Source organism: Camelus ferus, chromosome 4, assembly GCF_009834535.1.
Source record: "Camelus ferus isolate YT-003-E chromosome 4, BCGSAC_Cfer_1.0, whole genome shotgun sequence".
NCBI classification, from domain to species: Eukaryota; Metazoa; Chordata; class Mammalia; order Artiodactyla; family Camelidae; genus Camelus; species Camelus ferus.
Window position 1 is genome coordinate 30051545 of NC_045699.1, and position 14832 is coordinate 30066376.

Consider the following 14832-nt stretch of genomic DNA (forward strand, 5'->3'; position numbering starts at 1 on the left):
TTCCTGCACATAGCATGAATGACTGCATCCTATACATATTATGAAATGTTGCTCTCAATACATAGTATGAATTATTGTATAGTTCAGAATTATTGGATACTTCAAAATTATTGCATACTCATCTGCTGCTTTTCTTCCGCAAATTTTATTCTCCACAATTTGGAACGTCTTATAGCTCTTCAAACACACCATGATCTTTCAAGCATTTATACATGTATAAGGGTCTCCCTGCCTGAAATGTCTCTTTTTACCTCTTAGCTGGGAAATGTATTTGTCCAGGTTTTGGCTCACTGCAGCATATAGTATGTATTCCAGAAATGTTTATGGAATGAATGAATGAATGAATGAATAACTCCTTCATCCCCACAGAGAGAATTACTCCCTTCTCTGTGCTATCTTGGAACCTTCAGTATGTGTAAGTCATTCACTTATTGTGCCATGTTACCTATTTACTTCTCTCAGCCCCAGACACTTTTTTTTTTCGTCACCGCTATATCAAATTTATTATTCCAATGGCAGTAATACAGTTGGAAATGCTCACTGTGACCTGGCACAAGATTTCCTGCCTTCTAGTTTCTGTCCAGAGAGAATGGACACATGTTCTTTACCCCTTTCTGGGGGAAAATCCACAATAGGCAATTTACTCAAATTAAACCTCTTAATGCGTTTACTTTAAAATTTGGGGGGGTGGGCATTGAGTTTCCCTCTGAAGTGAAAAAAAAAAAAAGTGTTAGGTGTTCCACCTCCTCCCGCCAAAAACATATCTGCTGCGAGGGCATTTCCGTTCCTCTGAAATCTTGCAATAGATACGGAAAGAAACGGCATCAAACGTTCACGTTGGGCGCTGGCGGCGAGTGCGTGGGCTCACGAAAACCTTCAGGCAGGCCATCCGCGGTCTGGACAGTCTCGCGAGATGTCGTGAGGCGCCCGCAAGAGCTCGCGGCTGGACGCAGGTGCTGCAAAGAGTCCCGCCCGGACAGAGGGAGGCCGTCTAGTCTGTCGTGGAAGCTGTCCGGGCTGGGACGCCTTCCTTCAGGCCTTTGGCTTGCGCGGCTGCCCCACGACCTGGCTGGGGCGCTGGAGTGGTCGAAGGGGCCTGGGAGCAGGGTCGGACAGGGGTCAAACACGCACCTGCGGAAGGCCTGGCCGCCCCTGTGGCCCTCAGGTCTGCGGTGAAGCCAAAGGACTTGTTGACGGGCCTTCACGACACGCATGGGGTGCCGGAAGCCCCAGATTCCTCTGAGACGTGGTCTGGCTTCCTGCTCATGCCCCCGCGGACACCACCAACCTCTTGTTGCAGACACCGGATCTCCACAGACAGACGGGCTCCCCAGCCGGCCGGCGGTCAGCACGCGGCGCAGAGGCAGCGCCCGCCGTGGGGACGCCCTAGACGAAGCCGCACGCAGCGTCACATCGCGGGCGTCGATGCGCATGCCCTGCGCGTTCTCCTTCTACAGTCCTTCTGCTTGGTGGCCCAGTGGAGGCCGGCGGCCACGCTGTCAGCATCTCGCTGAGGTACTGCGCGCCCTTGGGGACGTCAGGGAGCGTTTGGGGCTGGTGCTTGAGGGCCCAAAGCACTACGTCTTTCCGGCCTCGGCCATGTCCTACCCGTTCTTGTCGGCCTGACTGAGGCCCCGTGCCTGAGCTCCTGGCCCTTGTGGGTGTCCTTTGCCAGGCAGTCAGGAAAGGGCCGCGGCTTCCTGTACAGCGGATTGTGCTTGTTGGGGGTCTTGGGTAGGCATAGCATGCTCGACTCCTTGCTGTCTCTCGGTAAAACACGACTAAGTAGGATTTCTTAATGAGAATGCAGGTGTGTTTCTCCTTTAGGTCTTTCAGGCAGATCAGTAGGTGCCAGCCTTTCATCTCCTCCACCATCTTGGACAGGTCAGCTAGGTTCTTGGCCTCTTCAGCGACCCTGACGGTGGGTCTCACGCTGAATTTCATCACCCGCATGTTGTGAGCGTGCTTGAAAGTGATAATGGTGCCTGTCTTCACCATGAACTGACCCATGCTTTACCAGGCCCACAGTGTACCCGCCCCCCTCCAGGGATCCTGGCAGAATAAACAGAACAGTGCTTGAAATATAGTAGATGCTCAACAAATTATTGTTGAATTGACTTGAAACTTTGTTCACTCTTGGGCATTTGCTTATTCACTGCACTTGGGTATCAGTGCAGTCTATGTACTGTCCTTAAATGCAGGCATCTTTATGATGTGGTTTTCTGGCTTTACATGATTCCTGGGCAGAAGTCCAGGGTCCAGGACCAAGAAGTATACTCAGCTGATTATTTTTTATTTAGATCCTTGTCTTGAACTCCGAGTTTTAATTAGTTCAAGATCCAAAGAGTCTTTGGAAATGCAGACTTTATAGAATCGTATGTCATAGACAGGTTTTTTGAGTTTCAGCAGCCTGTGGAAGTCCTGAAGTGGCCCTATGTGCTATGAGATCTGCAGACAAGGTAAGTTTTCTTCCTCCACAGCCTGTGGGTTCTGGGCTATAGGCCTTGACACCCCCAGCCTTGGTATATGAGAGGAATCCAGGGATTCCTTGAAGAGAAAGAGACATTGCCAGTGAGCAACCTAGAGGGAGGCAGGTTAGCATAGTTGTTAGGAGAACAGATTTTGGAATCAGCGCTGGGTTTGAATCTCACCTCCACTCCTTATTAGATATGCAGCTTTGGACAAGCTACTGAACCTCTCCTAGCCTCAGTGATATCATCTGGAAAAATCATATGGGGGATGATAAGTAATACCTGTGTCACAGGGTTTTCATAATGATTGAAGGAATGCATATAAAAGATCCAGCTCAGGGTGGGTACTCAGTGGCTGTTGCATCATTCTATCAGAGTTCAGGCAGACTGAACAGGCTTTGGCACCTCAGTTGGCTTAAGTGCTTTCTTTGATTTTGTATGTGCAAGTCCTTTTTAAATCAACAACGGGTGGTACTCCCACCCCCTTTTCCCCACCTAGTTTGTTGTAGTCCCACCTGTTTATTTTTGCTTTTGTCGCCTTTGCTTTTGGAATCAGATCCAAAGAATCATTGCCAAGACTGATGTCAAGAAGCTTATCACCTATGTATTCTTCTAGAGTGTTATGGTTTCTTCTAGAGTTTTATGGTTTCAAAGGCAGAATCCAACTTCTAAGCTCTGTCTCCTCTGAGGATCCTGCCAAGGCTTGGTTATGGGCATTGTTAGGGTGAGTGTAGAGTAGAGCTTTGGATCATGCTCCGTAGTCTCAAATCATGGCCCATCTAGTGTCCCAGCTGGTGCCTGGCTTTGTTGAAAGATATACAGCCTGAATAATGATCAGCAGAAGTCTTCCCAGTGGTGAGGACACTCAATGGTCTAAGTTAGGAAGAAAAGTTAAAGGAACCCTAGGCTTGGAAAAGCCCTGAGTAGGGTGCAGGGAGTGGATGACACGTACAAAGGACTGTCACATCATTTGGGAGGAGGAATAATGTCTATGTCCTTGGGGGCTAAACCTAGAGTGATGGTTGGTGGCTAAAAGGAGATAATTACCAGTGCAGAATAAAAATGAATTTTCTGATTGTTAGAGTAGTCCAAAAGTGAAATGTCTGAGAGGGAGTTTGTTTTGAGGGGAGCACTCACATATCAGTTGAGGGTTGAATTTAAGGACTTTTTGGCTCTTCCCAATATGACATCCTTTAGTTCACTGACCTTGAGTTGTTTTACTAAGAACACTAGTCATTTATTCGTTGTAGCACAGTGAGGGAATCCTCCTTTGTGTATAGAATGGAAAGAGCATGATTTGTAGAAATAGACGTGGATTTGAATCCCTGATTTGTCATTTTTTTTTAGCACACTTATTGAGAGAGTTCAGGTAAGTTTCCAAGGCTCAATTTCTTCTTTTTAAAAATTAGAATGCTACAATATTCATCTCCTAAAATTGTTGTGAATTTAAAGTATGTGACAGAGTACCTGACATACAGTATGCTTAAGGAATACTTGTCATTAATATTAATAGTATTGTGATTACTGTTATTGGACATCTTAAATTTTTGATTAATTTTATTTCTAAGACTTTATCTTAAAAAAAATTTCATGGTTACCCACAGAGATTTAGCCAGAAAAAAATCTTTATTACAACCCTATAGTATATATTTATGTAAATAATTTTATTATTTTTATGGGATAGCACTCTAATACTCTTTGATGATCAACATTTTTTCTGAGTGTGGTGATTATGGGAAGAGTTTATTTTTATTCTCTGCCTCTGTCTCTCTCTGTCTCTCTGTCTCTCTCTCTCTCTCTCTGTTTTTTCCTCCTTTAATTTTCTACTGTGTATGTAAGTTGTTGCAATAAAAAGATCAATAATAGCAAAGCATGTAAGGAAGGAGTCAATTCATTATCCCCAGGGGTGGTGGTGTATTACTAGTTGGTCCTTGAGTGAGGAGACAGGGAAGATACCAGCATCAGATGGGAATAGGGGTAGGTTGTCTTAAGGTTTCTATGCACCCTGAAGCATTTTATGTGGCCAGTAAGTGGTACAAATGATAAGTACTACAGGAGATTAAAAGACTTTGAGGCTCTCTGGATGGATTTAGGAAAGAGGTGAGCCTTACAAAGCAGGAAAAATAACTGTATTTTCTAGAATCCCATGTGAGGTCTGAAGTCCGTGAAAAAATCTAACATCTATGTGGCTTGGAAAATGCAGCTTTTGGGAATCAGGTAGCAAGCAACTTCTTTCTATCTTTGGACTTTTGGAAATCCCTGAAATTTTTATTTGCAAAGGGAAGCTGAGGAGAAACTGAATACAGAAAGTGCAAGAGGTTGCAGAAACAGTCTTGCTGTCAAACTGCAACAGATGGTACCCTAGCTGCCATGAGTTCATTGGGAACAAACTGTCCCTGATGTGTGTCAGGAGATTTTCCTTTATTTAGAAATTTGAAACACACTTCAAAATCTCTCATTCTGTTGTTATTTTACAAGCGTTTTCTAAAAGGCTGATGCATCTGCCCTTGGTTTCTCACCCTCTGCAGGGCAACATCATGAAATTGGAGCAGCTGAATGTTGACAGGTGACTTGAAATTGTGACAATGACACTTATAACCCAGTGTTGCACAACAATATCTCAATGAGGCTTAAGTTCCCAATTTGGATATTAAGGAATGGAAAGTCTTTTATCTGATACGCTTTGGACACCAGGGCTGTGTCAGGGAGTCAGGGCAGGTCACACGATTTTATAGATATTAACCAGCTCGTGTGATAAGCTTGTCACAAAGAAAGGCAGTCATTACCTAGCCTTTGGACATGCAGGAAGCTGGTAGACAGTGATTTAGGTCTGGAAGTAAGGCAGTGTGTGACATCTTGCTCTTTGGGGAATGAAGGAGAGAGCGGCTTTTCTTTTCTTTTTTCAAAGACCAGGAATACAAGAAAGAATGGGGGGGTGGGGGTGGGGAGTGAATTTCAATGCCATTGGCAAACACTTGACCGTGGGTAATAATCCTTGTTAAAGAACACAAAGCTGATATTGACAACTTAGAAAATTAACTTTTACCTTCATAGGGAGTCTCTAGAAAGTTCTTTTACAATGAGAGTGAGCCCTGGCTAAATCAAGAGTATTGCCCAAAAAGCTGCTTGCTGCTAATTTTTTTTCTGCAGCATTGCTATTATTTCAAAAGACCCCTCCTCTATGACTGAAACCCAAAATTCATCTAGATCCAGCAGCTTGGCATTCATCACAAGTGTGGGTCCCACAAAATGAGTGGGAGGAAAATTTGTAAATATTATTGACACAATCTCTGAACAGCATGCTGGGAAGTAACTAGTTAAACCCAAAAGGCCACAACTTCTTCAGTACTAAGTGGGGAACAGATGGGGACTAGATTGATGCCCTGTAAGTGAAGTGACTGATGGGCAGCCAAGGACACACAAACTCCTCCAGCAGATTATTATAAAATGTAAGTAGAATCTGGCTGTTCAGTGGGAAAATGGGGGTAGTTCACTGCATATTTAGGGGGGCTAAGTCTTGAAGGAAAGGAATCCAGGGGTATTTAAGGATTTAGGGTCGCCCTAAGACCAGACCACCCAGCTAATAAAGGATAAGGAGGGGGCCCATTTTTACAACTGGAGATCCATTTACCTCGTAACATTTTTATTGAGTTATAGTCATTTTACAATGTTGTGTCAAATTCCAGTGTAGAGCACAATTTTTCAGTTATACATGAACATACATATATTCATTGTTACATTTTTTTTCACTGTGAGCTACCACAAGATCTTGTATATATTTCCCTGTGCTATACAGTATAATCTTGTTTATTCTACATTTTGAAATCCCAGTCTACCTCTTAATACTTGCCTCTTCATTGAAATTTAAGCCTCTGAACACAGTAATTTGTAGTCAATAAATATGAAGAAAGGACAAGTTATCCAGGAAATCTACTTTTCTGGAGATAGATGCTCAAATGGAGAAGATCAAGGCATGACGTTACCTGAGAAAGGTTATAAGGGACCTTTGAAGGCCCCTATTGGACCCATAAATCTAGAATTTACTTCTTTTCAATCATCTTAATGGATTTTTAATGCAACTGGAGAATCGAAATTCAGAAATGTTAAAATATAGCCAAATCTGAGCTTATATGGAAGCTGCTTTTGGAAAACATGGTGTTCTCAACCTGTTATTAACTAGAATTAATTACTGAACAGTTTCTGTCATAGGTGAAGGTTCTGAAAAGTAACATAGTAAATAGCTCATGGTAAACCTAAAGAGGCTTGCTCATCCAGGAGTCAGAAATTATTTAAGTCAATAATGTGAAAGTAATAGACATAAAAGGAAAATTAAGATTTCAAATACCAACTCCAAATGTTATTAACAACTAATAGGATTGCAAAAGGTGAATAAAAGTGCAGTCTGTTTGGAGTTTAGTTTTTCTTGCAAGCTCATTAAGTATTTGTTTCTTAAGTTTGCTCTTCAGAATGCTAATGACAACCTAATGCAGTGAAATCTCAGGCCTCAGGCCAGCAAGAGGCTTACTTCTGCTCTTTTTAGTTCTTGTTTCCTCCTGTGAAGCCTAGCAGCCTCAGGACAGGCCATCATTTCCTTCCTTTCCTTAGAGAACTCAGATTATTTGCACTGTTAAGGTTTTGCTGTCTACATTCATGACTAGGTTTATGTAGTTCTCTCTCAGGAAAGGAAGCTAATGGAAAGATGGATACAAATATGGAATCACTGAGTCCAGGGAAGGTCAAATTTTACTAGAGATGCTTTTCATTGGGCCAGAAATATTAATTAGGCAGTAGTGACACCACCTGGTCTTCCTGGGAATCTTCACTTAATTGTTTGGAAAAATGGACAAATTTTTATTGCTTCTGCTTAAACTGTGTTAGGCACAGTAAAAGCTACATAAGAAATGGAAGGGCCCTGACCTTGAGGGGTTTATTATCTGAGGAATATTATATATGCCATTTCTACCCCATCTGTCCCACCCCTTACTCCAGAAATTCTGATTCAGGAGGTTAGGAGTGGGAGTAGTGTCCTGGTATCTGTACATATTTTTCTGAGAAATCTGATGATCACTCAGGCTTAGAGAGTGATTTAGGGAAAGACACTGATTAGTAACTTACTTGTAGAAGTACTCTAGAAATGAGAGAACCAAAGAACCAAAAGAATTCAGAGTAAGTAAGATCAAATTTAGCTGGGGTAATCAGAGAGGCTTCCATGAGGAGGAGGTTCTTACAGATCTGTGTAAAAAAGTAGAGAGGATATAAATAAAAATAATAATAAGGTAATATAAGCTAGGAGGTATTCTAAGATCAGGGGAAGGTAATTTATGCCCTGTGTATGCTATTAAATAATAATCTAATTCTCCAATTTGATTTTAGATTGTATTCTGAATTCTTATGGAACATATGAAATGTTCTCTAGTCCGTGCTTTCACTAACCTAGTGTAATCTTGTTTCCCCTGATTTTACCATATGTATCAGAGTATTGTCAGAAAAACAGAAAACACTTCTGTTTCAAATAGAAGTTTCAAACAGAGGGAATTTAACACAAATCTTGGTCTTATGGGTGTTGGAAGGGATGGAAGAAAAAAAGAGAAAAAGCAAGGGAGCTTGAGAAGCAAAAAGGAGAAAGAGTGATTCTCAGAGATGAGTATTTGTAGGAAATGGCTGTTAGCTCTAGGGACTAGGGGAATAAAAGGGAAGAGGAGTTTTTATAAAAGCCCAAGAGCAGGCTTCTAGGGGTTCTACCAGTCAATGGCTATGACTGTAGAGGACTATCTCCTTGGCCAGAGCTGTAACTACCAAAGAAGGGTAGTTACAAGAGAAGCTCGGATCACTAATGGGACACTGCTACTTCCAGAAACACTAGCAGAAGCAAAGGAGTATAAGAAAGAAATAACGGTTCTTTCTCTTGCCAAAATATAACAGATATCCAGCTGGTAAGAGAGTCTGGGAAATGTAATTTGTAGATACCATGCCCCAGCAATACAGAATAGTTGGAAGGAGGTGTATGTGGAGCTGAGGAACAACAGGTAGATAGCTGGTACACGAAGTAAAAGGAATCAAGACATACTTCCTTTAGGAAGACAAACATTCCTCAGTCAGAGGTTCATGCATGACTGTCAGCAGGTATTAGTACTCAAATATGCCTGAGTCTTGTGACAACCACTTAGCAGCGCAGGCTAAGAAAAGTAGAGAATGAAGCTTGTGAAGTTTGGTGAATACTGTGTGAACATGCAACTCTTCCCTTGACTTTTCCTATGTTAATCTGATTCACCGACCCATCCATCTACCCATCCATCCGTCTATTCATCCATCTATCCTTCTATCCATCCATCCATCCATCCAGTTAATGCCTATTATATGCCAGACTGTCTGGCACACACTGGGGATACAAAGATGATGCCATATAGGCCTCCTTAACTAGATTCCAAACCAGGCCGGCAGTGGACAAATTTGATGGTCACAGAAAATGCTGCAAGCAATAACCAGTATCATTTATTCTTTATGCTTTTCAAAATGGTTCCTTATCTCCTATTCTAAAATTCTTGTAGGATAGTTTGAGAAGATAATTTCATGTTGAACATATTTTTATTTCCTGCCAACAAACTTCCCATGAACATTGTAAATAATTTTCTTATAAATGTAAGGATACTCACATTTTTACTGTTTTCTCATTCACCTGGCTCTTAATGTCTTTTCTGATGAAAAGGTTTTTTTCCTTAGACCAGTGACTTTCCTGAATCTCTTCCTTCTTTGTAGGCCCCAACAGTGTTACCATCCTTGTATCCTGTGGCCATTTCTGCCCATCTTCCCATGTTTTTCTTCCAGTATTATCTGGCTTCTTAGACTCCTGGGTTTGTCCTTTTTCCTCCATTATCTTCACCATCTGGCTCTTATAGATCAACTTTAGAGATGTTTTGAGAGATCAAACATTGCTGTGAATCCTTTCTTGCCTAGCTCTTAGAAGGGTCTTGTCTCTTCTGTCTCAGAACTTTATATGTAATCAAGTCTGCTTTCTCCCATTTTCCTTTTACTTCATTGTCTTAAAAAATCTTAACTACATATTTATATTTGATTTGTAAAGATTGATGTTTCTCAAAAATGTCCTAAGTGGACCTCCTGCCTCTGAATCACCCAGATTCCTTAGCTAACTTCAGTCCTACTGACTTACAATCTCTACTCTGTGGTCTAGAAATTTGCATGTTTAACAGTAGTTCCCCAGATGATTCTAATCACATGAAAGTGTGAGATGCAGTGATAGAAACCTTTGTCTTCAAGCTCTGAAGCTCTGAAATTCTCACCTCCTTTGATGCTTTTGAAAATACTGTTGCCTTTAACAGAATACTGTCTTACCATCTGACTTCCCAGATGGGCAGTTTGCGTCCTTAATTTCTGAAATCATTTCACTTTGAACCAGCTATAATCTTTCTTATCATAGTAGCATATTGCCAGGACACCTTCTAGGTTTGAAACCTTGTCTTAAAATACTCCTGGGGAGTAGAGCGTATAATGATGTCAGGCTACAGATAGCGAAAATGAGGTTCAGAAAGAGTAAGGGACTGATGGAAGGTCACACAGCTAGATACTGCAGAGCTGATACTGGAGCCTAGGCCATCTGGGACCCCTTCACTGTATCTTCCCCCAGCTAAGACCTCCTTTTTTTGGATTGATATCTGTGTTAAAAGACATACAAACACACACACAGGCTTCCACCATTTGCAGTGTACTGTGACAAGTACTGAACTTCAGCCTTTTTTATGTACCCACCTTTTGCAAAAGTGAAGTGACGTCTTTTCTCCAAGAACAAAAAGGTGTTTGAAAATGCCTCTGTTGTCAGCAGGGTCATTGTGAATTAACAGTTTACTCCTCCAGTGGTGCTGATTAGAAATGGGAAGGGATGGTGCACACTGAAGTGAAGCAAATAGTTATGATAATTTCAAGGTCCATTGAAATAGCAGAAAACAAGTCAGCTGCCACCACCCAATGGACATGAAGCGACTTGAGGTTTAGCTCCCAGATCCTGAAATCTCATCAACTCAAAACAGCTTATAAGCATTTACACGTATTGACATGTTTACCCTTCTATCTCTAGATAATTTGCATTAAAAGAAGGAACTGATGTTGTCGGTCTTCCAGAATGACTGCTAATTCCCTAGTCATTTAGATTTGGCTTTGCAACATATTTTTATGTTTAGTATTTGAATTTGGGCTTAATGTATTCTGAGAAATTGTAACATTTTTAATAATAGTAACACAGCAGTAAGAACCAGGTAATAATATCTACCTTTCTCATTCTGCCTCTTGATTTAGTACTTCCTCCTATATATCATCCATAGTAGGAATGCTGGGTAATCTCCCACTGCACCAACCAAAACTGAATTGACAGACTGTTTCTGTCTGTGACTCTATCTGTCTCTGCCTCTGTTTTTTTCTCTCTCTGTCTTTCTCTCACATGTATAATTATTTTATCTGTTTCGTAAGACTGATGTAGGATTGCTAGATAAAATACAAGATGCTAAGTTAAATTTTAATGTCAGATGAACAACAGATAAATTTTTAGTATTAGTACATTCCAAATATTTCAGATAGAAGCAATGAATATTGCATTTTGGACATACTAAAAATTGTTTATCTGACATTAAAATTTAATTTGTATTATGTATTTTTATTTTTTAAACTTTGCGCCTTGGATTGAGAATTAGGTAAGATTATTTGTGTATAGTATCTGGCACATAGTAAATGTTCATTAAAATTACTTTCATAAGACCCTAAGAAGTAATGATAATTAGCATTTGTATGTTACTTTTACTATTTCCAAAGCCTCATATTCATCACTATTCTGATTCTCTTAATAACTCTATGATATTCCACCTACCACATGGAGAAATTAAGCCTCATAAACATGTTTTACTGACTGTAGAATAATCCACAGTATGCTGTATAATCTTCTGTTTTATAAACATATATTTTTGAATATTGGTCTTATTTCCAGTCATTGCTACTATAAATATTATTGAAATGACCATCTAAGAGCATTTTTTTTTTGTAACTACTTTATGAGCTCCTTAGGTCAGAGACCATGACTTTTGTTTTCCATTGCCCAACTAAAGATATTGCTCAATACATATTTCCTAAATGAATGCAACTTCCAGGTTATTGCTAGATTCTTCTAATAATGAAAATAACAAGAGTAATATTAATACCATCTCATGATGTACCAGACATATTCTAGATGGCTTACATTTACTAGTGATAATCTTCACATTGTTTTGTGAAATAGGTAGCATTATTACCCCACCTTATGGATGAGGAATCTGAGACACGAAGAGACCAGGCAATTTCCTGCCCAGTTGTTTCCTAGTAATCAGTGGAGCTGGAAGACAATTTCAGGTGAACTGGCTCAGAGCCTGCCTTCTTATCCATAGCACTATTCAGCCTCCAGCAGTGGAATCAATGACTCATATAATACACATATTTGTAAGCATCTTGATGCACATCGCCAAATTGCTTTTCAGAAAGATTGCACCTGTATACTCTTCTATCAGGGATGGAGCATCTCAACATAGCCTTTTTAGCATTGAGTATTCTCTTTAAAACTTTTTTTTCACATCTGCTATGTGACAAATAGTATCTAATAGTTACTAAGTTGTATTTATTTGATTACAAAAAGTTGAGCTTTCTTTTTCATACAGCTTAAAAATCATATTTCTTCTTTTATAAGGTGTGTATTTATATCCATACCCTTTGGCATGTTAGAACTAAACAAACCAATCACATGAATCCTGTTGTCATTTGTTGCAAAGGACTTGCAAAAATCAAGTTTGCTTGTTTTTCAGTTTTTGTGTTTGGACCTTTGGCTTGTTAAGTTTAATTATAAAGAGAGAGAAATATTTCAGTCTTTTCTTTTATGTTTTATTCTGTTCCTCTTGGGCTTTGAGAGCATATAGATCCAACATTTTAAACTTGACATTGTAATCCATTGCTTTTTCAGAGCCTTTACCTAGAAAAACTTTCTTCAGCTTCTGAAAGCTCTCCTTGGAGCCTCCTAATTTTTTAGATACCTGACACCTAAAAAAATGGATTACTTTTTCTTTCTGAACCTTTCCCTACTGATACCTTTTCCTCTTAACATCTTCTGACAGAAGAACTTTGCTCCTCCTTCAGGGATTTCTTTCTTCCACTGGGATCATGTCTGAGAATATTTAAAGAACAAGGCTAAACTATTCTTATTAAAAATCCAGATTGGTAATCCAGCTGAACAGCAAGAAGGCTTTATATTCTGTTTGTGTTTTAAAAATTTTTTTTTTGTAATTAATGTTTATTTAAATTGGTTTTTTGCTCGCCCTTTCTTTTTTGTACCCAGTCTTTTTCTCTGATTCTTCTTTTTTCCCTGCAGTACATTTTTCAGAAAATCTTATTAGAGTGAGTTTGTATATGGTAAATAGAATAGCATGTCTGAAATGCACTTATTTTGAAAAATAATTATACTTTCCATTGACTTTTAAGTTCAAATCTCAGCCTGTGTTGGCATATAGTAGGTATACTCTGTACATTCTTCACATGGAGAGGCTGCATGGAACTAAGTTAGAGGAAAGTGTGTTCTGTTTGGTGTTTTAGCAGATTTCAGCACCTTTCCCATATGTGATGTGACCTCAGCATCCCTGTGAAGCCCACAGCTCAGGTACTCTCTCCCTCCCAGATAAAGAATCAGAGATTGAGAGGTTAAGTGACCCAAGGCCACTGAAACTCGTGTAGCTAGGACCGGAGGCTGATTATTTTACCTCCTGCTCCTGTGATCTTTTTATTACTCCAGAGTTTCTTGTGAATGACTTACTGTTACAACAAGAGAGCTAAATACTCACATAGTCATTTTTCCTCTCTCAAGTATTCTAGAAGGTTCTGATACTTTCCTACTATGCCAGAATGTTATCAGTTGGGGAGAGGAAACTCTCTGAGCATTATTTGCTTTATGTTGCACTTAAAAAAAATCAATAAACAATGATGTGTATATTCTATTACTGTAGAAGCAAACATTCCCTTAAAGAGGGGCTTGCAGTCACACTTAACGTGGTATTTCTCATTCCTTCACAGTACTAGAAAGCCATGTGTCTTTCGATTATCTTCTGTGTCAGCCACAAGATGGTACCCTTGCACAGCCTAGAAAGAGCAAGGGTCAGATGTGGGAGAATTTAGAAAACTCAACAGAAAAATGATTAATCTTAGGTTAAATGTAGCAGGAACACAGAAGAAGGCTAGCCCTTGTATTCTAAAATAGACTAAAGTTGTTCCGCTTCTTCATTAAAGGTAAAAAGGAAAAAGGAAATTTGTATACTATACTGTAATATACTCCTTTTCTTTACACCCATCTTGTCACCCTAAAAAAAGCCAAGGTTCTGTTTGTTCTGTAAGAATGTTTCATCTCTTTCACTTCTACTGAAGTAGGAATCTGGGGGTCGATTATGGTTGACTGAAACTCCCCTTCCCTTCAAACCTGAGTGTTCCTTCTTTGGAAAGAGCTGACTGTAGGGGCCAGCCCTCCAGGAAGGATTTAAAATTCAGTTTCAAAATATTAAATGACTAAGACTAGTGTAGAGATTTGCAGTTACTAACTACTATCTATAAAATAGATAAACAAGTTTATACTGTATAGCATGGGGAACAATATTCAATATCTTGTAGTTACCTATAATGAAAAAGAATATGAAAATGAATATATGTATGTATATTTTTGACTGAAACATTACACTGTATACCAGGAATTGACACAGCATTGTAAACTGACTATACTTCAACTGAAAAATAAAAAAATTTAAAAAAGAATAGTGTCCTGTTTCAGGAGAAGACAGGATTGGAATTGAAGGTCAAACAGAGAGAGCAATCAGCATTATTTATAATAGTTAGAAACAATGCTAAAATCCAACAGTAGGGAATGAGGTGGGACAGCCATGTAATGGCATATTGTTGCAGATAGTAAGTAACAAGCTGCAGAAGAATATTTCATCACATAGGAAAATGCTCAAGATGTAGTGTTAAGTGAAAAAAGTGGATTTCAAAACAGTATATTCAGTTGTGTGCACACGTGTGCTTGTGTCTGTGCATGGAAAGGGATGTGCAATAAATGAGTAACAGTGGTTCTCTCTGAAAAGTGTAGTTCATTTATTTATTTTTTGACTTTGAGTATAACCCGCATTTTCTTTGATAAGCCTACTTTGTGTATGTGATCACTCATCCAGGAGATGGAAAAGCTCTGTTGCCAACAGAGGTTTCATTCCTATCCTTATGGTGGAGATGTGATGCCTGGGTTGACAGCCTCATCAGAATCACACAGAGTAGGAAGGGGGCATAGATCCCCAAGAAGGGAATG

General features: G+C 39.8%; 1 pseudogene; it reads right to left on the reverse strand.

The window, feature by feature from the left end:
- Positions 1–699: 699 nt before the first annotated feature.
- LOC116663127 lies at positions 700–2010 on the reverse strand (annotated as a pseudogene).
- Positions 2011–14832: the final 12822 nt, after the last annotated feature.